Source organism: Pteronotus mesoamericanus, unplaced genomic scaffold, assembly GCF_021234165.1.
Source record: "Pteronotus mesoamericanus isolate MK-2021 breed Mesoamerican mustached bat unplaced genomic scaffold, CSHL_Meso_final scaffold_85, whole genome shotgun sequence".
Taxonomy (NCBI): Eukaryota; Metazoa; Chordata; class Mammalia; order Chiroptera; family Mormoopidae; genus Pteronotus; species Pteronotus mesoamericanus.
The window spans coordinates 75,967,033-75,978,350 of NW_026555329.1; the positions used below are offsets into that span (position 1 = coordinate 75,967,033).

The following is an 11,318-nucleotide window of genomic DNA, read 5'->3' on the forward strand; positions in this document are numbered from 1 at the left end:
GGTCTGCCCTTAGAGAATCACCTGGAAGGTTGGAAGCAAACTTGGCTGGCGGGGCACTTTAGGTGAGTCTTCTGGAAGGAGGCGTTGTGAGTTGGGTTTTGAGTGGCAGAGGTTGGGAACGGCAAGAGCAAGGGCCCGAAGGCAGGGAGCCTCTAGGTGCGTCCTGGGAGTGGTGAATGGACCAGCTTGACTGCTGGCGCACAGGGTTTATGTTGGGAGCCAGGCAGAAAGGTAGGTGCAGGCGTGGGCCAGAGCAGGGAAGGTCTTTGTGAACACGGCAGGGCATTTGAACTTACCTTGCCCTTTACAGAGCCGACAAGAGGAGGGGTTCTGAGACCCAAGGGGTCTAGCCTGTGTTCACCCTACCTGACTTAATGGTGTCAATCCACAGACCTCCCAACCGCTCGGGAAGGGCCTTCTATTATATTTAATAGCTGCTTATTCCGTTTTCACTTTCCATGCATTAAGCCTGAAAACATCAAAGAGTAAGTAGTTCTTGCCTTGCCCTAAGCAAACCATTAGTCTGAGGAGCATTGAGGGTCAGGACATAAAGCAAACACACAGGTGACTGAAATGTCAGGCAGGGGTGGACCCCAGTGGAGGTGCAAAACAGGGGTGACAGAGGCTCAAAGAGGAGTGACGCATTCACTGAGAATGGGCAGCAGCCTCTGCTCCTGGGGCCCTGCTTTCTACACCCCTCCCTGGCTCCATCTCATTTAGGGTGAATCATTCATAGTTTTTTTTTTATTATTTAAGTTGTTGCATGTTTCAGTCACTGTGGAGGAAGGGAGGAGATGCATTCTAGGTGCTTATTTCATTTTCAAAAATTAATACTTCTCGCCCTGGCTGGCATGGCTCAGTGGGTTGAGCATCGTGCGCAAAACCAAAGGTTGCTGGTTCAATTCCTGGTCAGGGCACATGCCTGGGTTGCAGGTCTGGCCCCCAGATGGGACACTTGCAAGAGGCAACCAATTGATATTTCTCTCACACATTGATGTTCCTCCCCCTCTCTTTCTCCCACTTGCCCCTCTCTCTAAAATAAATAAATAAATAATTAAAAAAATGAAGACTTCTCAGTGTGTGTGTGTGTGTGTGTGTATAAAGAAAAGGGCTTGTAATGTCCAAACTCCCACTATCCTTATTGCCATGAATACGTAAATATAGTGCAGTAAATTGGTTGGAAAATTTATGCGGAACATAAAAGAAACAGAAGGGGAAGTTGAATTCCCTTCTTCCCACCCTCCAATTCCTGTCCCCAAAGTTTACCCCCATCAACTGTACCTTGTGATTCTCCCAGAATTTTCTCCCCTATGTGCATGCCATCAGTTTTCCCCCTCTACTCTCACACATACTCATAGTTTTAGAATATACATGCAGAGGGGCCGCAGAATCCAACCACTCTGCACCAGGGGCCTCTTTCTAGTGGAGGCCTTCGGGGAGGAGGTGGAGCGCCCTGCAGACTCACAGGGGTCAGAGCTTGGTGATTTCAGCGGGGAGGAATGGGCGAAGGGTGCACAGCCAACAGGAGGGGGGAAATGGAGCAAGCTTTGGACAATTGCTGCTAGGAAATCAGCCAGACTTGTGGTGAGGTAATGCATGTGCGCGTTGCTGTAGTTTGTTAAAGTTACAAGACTCTGGGGACTCGAGGGGGTGGGGTGGGGGCTGCTGGGGCAGGCGGAGGTGGAGTCACAGGATCCTTGCTTTTGTTTAAGATTGCTTCTTGGTCCTGGGTCAGGGAGGGTTGCGGGTGGGCGGGGGTGGGGGTAGGGGGGGAGGAGTGAAAGCCCACCTTCTAGCTGCATTCAGCATGACTCCAGTTGACAATTCCTCATTCCCTTTGCTGTGGGAGGAGGCATGCCTTCCATTTGGCCTGGGTCCTCAACTAGCAGCTCAGCTTTTGTTAAGGTATTTATGTGCTCTAGACCTGAATTTCCTTCAACCTGGCTGATCTCTGAGGCCATTTCCAGGAAAGGAGGAGGGATTAGCAGTCAGAAGACTTGGGCCAGCTCTTTCCATCCTGCTGGGCCTCTGTTTCCTTAGCTGTAAAGTAGGATCCACTGTGATGAGTCAAAGAGGAGAAAGTGCTTTGGGAGCTGTAAGTTCTGGACAGAGGTTAATGTGCTGGAACAATGACAGGTTGAAGGGAAACCAACGTTTCACCACCCCCAAATAGGCCTTTAGGGATATTGACTTTAAGCTGGTTATTAAGAAATAAAAGACTCAGAAAGTATCGTTGGCCTTCTTCCCTTACCTCCCTCAAGGAATTCCGATAGAAAAACTTGATCAAAGGAAGGGAGCTTCATCTTGGCCTCACGCTACCAATAAGGTGAATGTGGCTGGCAGGGAGAAGCCTAGCAGAGCCTGCCTGTTGAACTTGCCTGAGTCCCACTGCTTTTGGGTAGGCCTTCAAGTATTCATTGGCCACATATCTATTCTTTCTTGTTTACCTGTGAATTACCTGCTTTCCATTTAAAATCTCAAATCTCTACCCCTTCGTTTTGTTCAAAATGGCATATAAACCTCAACTTCCCAATGGGTTTTTGGGTCTCATGTCTCATGGCAGCCCTCCCCCTGCCCCACCTCCCATGTGCATCTGTAATAAATTGTGAACATGTTCTCCTGTTAATCTGTCTCCTGTTAATTTGATTATTAGCTCAGCTAGAACTTGGAAGGTGGGAGAAAAGTTATTTTTGTCTCCCCACAAGGCTACATATGACTTACCAAGGTTCTTGTTGCTGAGGCCTCCCAGGTTACTCCTGCAGTGGAACAACATCTGTGACTAAGGCATTTATTTTTTTTCTTTTCAAAGCAATTATATACAGGATAATTTGCATAAAATTAATTGCACCCATTCCAAGTGTACAGTTCAATAGGTTCTGACCAATGTATACACCCTGGTAACCACCACCTCCTTCAATTACAGAACACTTTCATCACCTAGGACATTCCCTTGTGCCCTTTGCAGTCAATCCCACCTCTAGCCCCAGGCTTCCTGACAAAATGTGTCCTGGTCCCAATTTCAGGTAGTCTCTCCTGAGTCTGGCTTTGCCCCTTCAGCGTGAGCCCTAAGGCCCATCCACTTTGTGGACCTCCGCAGTTCGCTCCTTCCGCTTTCCAACCAGTATTCCCTGTGTGGGCACCTTAGAGATGCCTGGCTCCTTGCTGACCTGGGGTAAGGTAGATTCCACCCAGCCTGGGTCAAGGCCTTGTGCGTCTGTTCATAGGCTCTGGTTAAAAACCCTGCTTAACCTGGAGGGTAACCCAGTAAGCTGCCAGCAGCCATGATGAGAGCATCACTGCACACCAGTTTATCAGACTAGTAGGTATCATGTGCCCTAGCATGGGCCTGCATGCACGGGCCCCAGACAGCTTTGTCTGGGCTGCGTGGGGCTGGCCTGCTCTTGCAGGCAACATGTTCTGGGGGTTGCTGTGGGCAGTGGGGAGGGGAGAAACAGCCTTCTCTGTATGGCATCCTGTGGACCCTGCACGTCTTTGATCATCAGGCTAGTTGGGTACTCCTCTTTGCTTCTGTCTCGCTCTTTCCTATCTGTTTTCTGGCTCTGCTCAGCCATAGGTAGCAGGGGCAGGATGATCACATCTGCCATGTATTACAGCGCCTTCACAGGCCACCCGGCCCTTCGCATGCATTGTTTCATTGACTTCTCACACCAACACTTTGGGGAAGGTATCATTAGCCCCATTTTATAGATGGAGAAACCTGAGGCACAGAAAGTTGAAGGTACTTGCTCAAAGTCAGTTAGCTGCAGAATCAGCTCTGTCTGACTCCATGGTCTGGGGCCCCTATTCAGGGTTTCCAGAAGCAAAAAAAAAAAGTAGTAAATACCTACATTTTGTCTTATTCCCTACCTCCACCCCTCTATCCGTCCTACCCAAAGGTAAACAGAATCCTGCTTTAAAGTATAAACAATAAAATACAAAAACAAAACAAAACAAAACTCAAACCCTAAAACAAAAAACCCAGGGATTAGGTTTGCCTGTTTTGAACTTTATAAAATAGAGTCATCTGGTATGCATTCTTTGGTGTGTCTGGAGTTCTTTCATTCACTTATGTTTGGGAGATCTATTCATGTGGTTGATACTGATTTATTCTCATTGCTATATGCTCTTCCATTGCATACAGAACACCTTATTTTTAAAGACCTCTTGACCTGTGGTTAAACATTCTACACTTGAATTGCTGCACTGGGCAACTCCCATGAACTCCTGTGGTTCATCTGGCTAGTCTGGGTGTCTCTGAAACAGGTATAATATTCCCAGGAGGTACTTCCGTTTCTAAAGGAGACTCTTTGTTAGCCCCATGGCTCCTTACTTGTTTAAATATATGAAGAGCCGGCTCTGAGCGATGCCACCCGCCCCAGTGATCCCTCTTCGCTTCCCTCCCTCCCTCCACATTGTTCCTTTGCTAGGAGGAAGACACTTGATATTGTTTAGGTAGCTGCAACTCTTCATACCAGAAATAGCGCTGTTTTGAGATAGAGGCAGTTTGAAGTTTTCTCAGATTCCAGAAGCACGCGTTCTAATACTGTCACTCAGTAGCGGTGTGATCTTGGGCAAACCACCTAGCTTTTTTGAGCCTCGGCCTCCTGATCTACTACATGGGGGGAATGGTGACCAACACCTACCTCATAGCATAAGAGGTGACTATAAATATGATAAGCGATCACCATACACTTTGTGTCCTCCAGAACAGGGTCATTTGTGAACTAGCTCTGAAGAATCAAAGGAAATGTCTGCTGGAGAAGGAGACTGAGTAGCTTCAGACCCCGACTTAAAAGGGATGATCAGTTGAAGTGTGGATCTCAAGAAGAAGCAAAAGAAGAATAAAGAAAGAGCGAAGGGAAATCACTTGAGCCATTTAGGTGATGAGGCATTATGGGAATCAATGGCACTCTGACACTCCTGGGACACATTGCAATTCTTTCTGCGTTTGCTTTTAAAAAAATTTGTCTCTATATTTGCCATATTAAAATCTCCAAAGCATTCTGTTTGTCTTAGGGGCAAGAAGGTGGTGGAGGAGCTGTAAGCCTGCATTGCATTCTAGGTTGGACCACAGAGCAGGGGAGGCCTGAACTGAAGAATGGACAGTGGCAGCCACAAGGAAGAGGGTAGGATTGTTCCTGGTGCTGACGGGCAAGACTAAGGGGCTGACGTGGAAACTTGCTTGGGATGATGTGTTGCTTCCAAGTGTGTATTTAGGTACAGCCTTTACCTCCATACCTTCTGCACCTTCATTCTTAACTGATCTTACTCTAAAGTAAAAATAAAACCAATTCACAATCCTATGACTTCATTCGATTTCTGGAGTAAGGACAGAAGAACATGGAGGGGGTCCTGTCACATGAAGGGGCCGGGATTCAGAATCCCTCATGCTAACATTTGCGTGTGTCTCGAGCGAAACCGTCGCGTTTCTCCCTTCACTTGTTTATTTGACTACCTGCGATGTCAGTGTGGCTGACCTGAGCAATGAAAGCACTGCTTTATTGCTCGGGCAGGTAGAAGGGAGGCAGAGAAAGGATGAGAACCAGTGTGGCTCAGTGAGCTGGGGCACGTCAGAAATTTAATAAGAACAAGTTGAGACAAGCGTTAAACACCCGATCCTCTGGGAGAAGAGCCTAAACTTGGTCCTTGTCAAAATGTTTACTGGTTAAACCGCAGGAGGAGAACAAGTGGAAAACCAGCCGTGTTTCAAAGTCATTCCAGTTCAGCTAGTGTGAGGAAGGAGAGGGCTTTGCCTTTTGGGTTAGGCTAACTTAGTTTATTTGAAAAACTTACCATTTTATTGCTCATCTGGGCTGGGAGGTCTGGGAAATGAACCACTAAAGGCGACTGGGATGTAGATTGGCATAACCCACACTCACAGTGACTGGTACCATGGTCTGGAGGTGATATTACATTGTTGTCTTATAAAGCAAGTATTTGGTAAGTATGAGCTCTATTAATTGGGCATTAACTTGAATCCTTTTATGCTTTGAAGAGGTTTTTTGGGGTTTGTTTTTTTTTGAAATGATTCTGTTAGGGCAATCTGCAATTTCTTCTAAAAAGTCCTAGTTAGAAAGTTACTGTTATAAATATAAATACACACACACACACACACACACACACAGTTTTGAGTATACAGATACCAGCTACCTCTTTAAGGAATCAATGTATAGTTCTCTGAATATATCCTCGAGTTAGGAAGAGAGCCAAGCCCTGGGTCAGAAAAATCCCCGCGCCACCTGGTGAGGAAAGTAGGTAACTGCATCTGTAACTTCAAATTCCAGGTGTGCGATATAGCAAATAGATGTAATTACTGTTTATAAAATCTTAGAATAACACGAGACTGTTAATCAACATGATATGAAAATGACAGCCATCCTCATTGCCATGAAAATGGGTAGGCTTTAGGCTAGAAAGAAGCTTCCTCAGCTTGCCTAGTTCTCCCAGTAATGTGGCCTTTGACAGGACAGGAGGGAAGGTCTGGAGGGGAACGGAAGGGAGGGTGGGGCTTGTCCTCCTTTCAGTCTTCAATATTTGACACCCCCAAAAAGCAGAAACCAAGCCATGTAGGAGAGGCTGTCTGATAGGAAAGGGTGACCATTATTTGCAATGTGCCCCTCAGGTACAAGCTGGAGAGAGATGCTTCCGCTGGTATTAAACCTTCTTCTGCCCACGCTGCCTTGCCCTCTGGGCAGAGTGCCGGCTCAGAAAAGTGGCAACATGGTTTCTTTTCCTTTATTCCTTGTTCTCGAGCCTCCCTCCCTTCTATTTTTTAAAATGATTATGGGAAAGGGCTATTTCTTAGACCAAAATTAAGACACTTGAGAGGCACCAAGTTTAGGGGAAAAGATGCTCAGTAGCCTTGGGATTCCGATTGATTTGGAGTAGAGTTCAGGCTTTCTGCCTCCTAGGTGTAGGACAGTGGACATTTTTCTTCGCCTCTCTGAGACTCAGCATCCTCATTTGCAGTGGTTCATTTACCTTCTAGAAGCGTGTGCGCGCGCGCGCATGCGTACAAATGCCTCCTGCTGCCCACTCCCCGCCCCCCGCCCCCCCCGCCCCCGCCCCCGCCATGGAAGACAGCTCTGCAGCCCTAAGGTGGAGGCAGAGAACATGAAAACACAGGCGGCTGATTTTGACAGGAACAGTATGGGAAAAAAGTGGCCTTGGCTTGGAGCCTGGTGGGTAGAATGACTTCAACAGAGCAGTTTATTCATTTATGCATTCAGCAAAAAGGGATGGAGGCCCTAAAATGAGCCAGGCACTGTTTCTGGGTGCTGGGGATATACAAGGGTAAATTTAAAAAATAGGAAAAAAAGAATCCCCACCTCACTCGCTGGTTTACATTCTAGGGAGAGGAGCCAGACAGCACACAAATAAATAACAAAATATGTTTTTCAGATGGTGGGAAATACTGGGAGAAAAATTAAAACAGGGTCAGGGAAGGGATTGTATGAGAAAGCCTCTGTTATGTATGGAGAAGGAGGAGGTTGGGCAGAGAACTGAAGAACAGAAGGGAATGTGCCAGCAACCGGGGGCGTGGGGCCGGGGGTGAGGAGGGAGGAAGGGAGATACGCGCAGGAAGGCAGGTGGGAGTCGGCCTCGGTGACCAGCTGGCAGAATTTGAACTTTCTTTTCTATGTAACCAGGAGGCAGTCAGTTTTGTACTAGGGAACCATGTGAGCGGACGGTGTTTTTGAGATCTGGTGGCCAGCGGAGGAAAGTGCAAAGGGAGGGGGAGAGCCCGCGAGACCCAGGTCCAGGTCAGAGATAAGAAGGGCTCCAGCTCAGGTGGAGGGTGCAAGGGCCAGATGAGTGGCGTTGCCCCAGCTCCGTAGCAGGGTGTGCTGGCTGGTTAGGCGGGGAGGTGAGGGAGGCTAACCTACGTGTAGGGTACAATCATGGTGGTAGAGTCGTATCTGGGATTAAAAAAAAAACAAAACAGTTCTCGACGTGAAAGGAGGCATTTGGAAATGAAGGGCTGCACCCTGAAAAGAGCTTTAGAGATCATGGTGACACATCGGTGTGATACTGTGATTTACAATAAGAAATAAATATTTGGTCTTCGTACCCTTTTCTGGCCCTGAGCTCCTGAAACCAAAGCATTTGGAGAGTAACAAGGGTCTTCTGCTATGTTAATGAGGTGACTTTTGGAGAGTCCTGGGGATGGGAGCAGGTAGCCAGGGGACCAGACCACGTGATTAAAGGGTTGGAACTTTTAGCCCCACCCCCTGACTTCTGGGGAAGGGAGAGGAAAGGAGTGGGAGGATGAATTAATCATCATTGGTTTAACCAATCATGACTACCCGATGAAGCTTCCCGCAAAACCCCAAAGGGCAAGGGTTGGAGAACATTCAGGGTGGGGAATGTGGGGAGAGGTGGGGAGAGCAGCTTGCCTGGAGAGAGCAGGGGAGCTCTGAGTCCCTTGCGTCTCTTCCTCTGGCTGTTCCTGAGTTATATCCTTTATAATAAACTGATAATCTAGTAAGTAAACTGTTCTTCTGAGTTCTGTGAGTGGCGCTAGCCAATTAATCAAGCCCCAGGAGGGGGTCGTGAGAACCTCTGATTTATAGCCAGTTGGTCAGAAGCACAGGTGACCAACTGTCTGGTCTTGCAACTGGTGTCTCAGGTGGAAGGAGGATCCTGAAGGGCTGAGCCCATAACCCGTGGGATCGGATACTACCTCTGGGTAGATGGTGTCGGCACTGAGTTGTAGGACAACCCAGCTGGTATCTCAGAATTGACTCGACGGTGTGGGGGGAAAAACTCCCACATTGGAATTGGGTGCGGAATTGTAGCTTGAATCAAACCGTCAATCAGGCTTTTGTTTGGCTGAGTGGGGGGTGCTGGCTGCGATGACTGAGCTGGCGTAGTGGTGGCGGGTGAAGGGCAGGGCACCTCAGAGGCCTGCCTGGAAGCAGGTAGTTTGCGAGAGGACAGGAGAGCATGTCGAGATCAGGCAGGCGCCTTTCAGAGCAAATCATCGGTTAAAAAGGGTCAAGACGCAAGAGGACACTTAGGAAGATTCGCAGTGAGGGGGGACCTAGATGTGACCTCAGCTTTCTCTCCCTGTAGAGCCTTCTGTAGAAACTGTGTCATTGGATGGCCTTTGCAGAGTCAGATTCTTAGTTTTCTCGGAAGGATAGGAGGCCAAGGACCCATGGCCCAGGTGGTCTTTTTATTTTGCTCTGCTGCTTGGCGGCCGGTAGGAGAATGAAAGGAGCAACAATTTCAACTCTGCTGGTATTTTTCTATGTTTTCTTTGATTAGTGTGGTCTATTCCCGCTGTCTGCTCTTCTAAGCCCTGTGTTTTGCCTCAGGCTCCTGCTTGGTGACAAAGGATTTCTATCGACCAACAGTCCAGCTGGATTGAGACTGCAGACCTGCTGCCCGGGGCTCGTGTGCCGCGGGCTCTCTCCCTCGGGTGGGCTCTTCCACCGCCCTTCCGTGGCGCTGGCCTGCCGCTCCGAGTGGATTCATCTGGAAGAGGGGCCAAGTTTACTCAGTTCTTTACGTGTCTTTTATTTCCTGGGGAGGGTTTGATTGTGTTCTCTGCTCCTTTATCACCTTACCAGCTTGAAATACATCCCTCACTGCCATTTTGCAATTCTCGGGACTAAAAAGAAAACGGATAGGATAACAGAAGCATGGCATTGACCTTGTCATTACCATCATCATCCCTTCCTTTATTGCTGGGTCTTGAGGAAGCATTAATTATAACTGGCCCGTCGGACACTATGGTCATTGTCCAGAAAGTCTCTTGGTCCTTAGGGGATAGAGAGTTTGACAGCATGGACACTCGCAAGCAATGGAAGTGACCAGACATCTAATTTTATTGGCTACATCATACCTCCCTGTGAGCCCCCTCCCTTTACTAGCGATAAGACCCTGGGCAAGCGGTTTGAGCTCTCCTGGCTTTGAGTGGGGACAAGAAGATCTCATCCAAAGCAGGGCCACATGATCTTTTAAGGCCCTGCCAGTATTAAGATCTATGATTCCACGAAGACTATTGACTGGAAGATCCCAAAAACAAGGTCAAAATGAACCCAGCGTAATTTCTAAGGAACTCTCTCCTTTTTCCTTTTGCCTCGTGGCATCTGAGAGAGCCAGATGGGTCACCAGCAGCTCCACCGGAGCCATCTGAGAAAATTCTGCCAGGGTCCTCCGGCCTTGCTGCATCTGCTCAGACCAGCTTGGTCCGATCCGGAAACACTGCCTCAAGGCGTACCGCCCGTGTTTCCATCAGTACGCGAAGGAAACAGGCTTCATTATGTTGCATTAAGTGAACTTCTGTGAGTGGATCATTCACGACATCTACCTTACCGCAGAAACAACGTGAGCTCTTTGTACAGAAAACAAAAACTTCAATTATAAGTGTTTTCATGCGCATGGAATAGTCACGTGATTATAGAAAGCCCCTTTTTAAAATTTACTATTATCTTCTCAGTGGATTCATCTTTAAAATTTGTGACTTATTTTATATAGAAGTATTCATGCTGAACTCTGGTTAAAAAGAAAAAAGAATTCCCACTCTCTATGGAAGTGTTTTAAGGAGGCCATACTAAAGAAAGGAGATAACATGTAAGTCAGAATACAGGCCTTTAACATGTACATTGCTGTGTAGGAAAGTTATAATGGGCACTTTGTCTGCACACCTCCCTGGTGGCCTGGGTCCGGGCATGGATAGAGCTCTTGTGGTTCTCCTGTGAACCAGAGCTGTGTGAAGCCCACTGTGTGCATCCTTCTAACCTTTGTCAGAACCCTGTGGGATGTTGTCGTGTACAGATCAAGGTCACACAGCTAGTAATGGCAAAGGTGACCATCAAACCTGACAGTGTAAAACCAGAGCTCATGTTCTCACTACATTTTTTTTTAAAGACTTTATTTATTTATTTTTAGACAGAGGGGCAGGGAGAGAGAGAGAGGGAGAGAAACATCATTGTAGGCGAGAACCATAGATTGCATGCGTCCCAACCAGGTACCTACTCCTGACCTAGGTGTGTGCTGAGATCGGGAATCAAATCTGCGACCTGTTGCTTTGCAGGCCGATGCTCAATCCACTGAGCCAGGCTGTCCAGGACTCTCAATACATCTAATGCTCATCTCTCTGTGTTCTTGTGACGAGCTTGTTAGCGATGGCCAGGTTCTGGGACTCTGGGAACACTGCATTAAAAAAATAAAGGAGAAGGAAGGAATGTCAGCTAACTGGACGCCTGGATGGCAGGGAACTTGCTTCTGGGTTTAGAGACAGCAAAGGTGTGTGAGCCATCAGGGGACACTGGTCTTTTAACCAGGAAGCTTTCTCAGGGGTCCTGAGC

The 11,318-nt window shown here is 47.7% G+C and overlaps 1 pseudogene; it reads left to right on the forward strand.

Annotated features, from left to right (window-relative positions):
* Positions 1-10,110: 10,110 nt before the first annotated feature.
* On the forward strand, positions 10,111-10,282 carry LOC129063268 (40S ribosomal protein S29-like; annotated as a pseudogene).
* Positions 10,283-11,318: the final 1,036 nt, after the last annotated feature.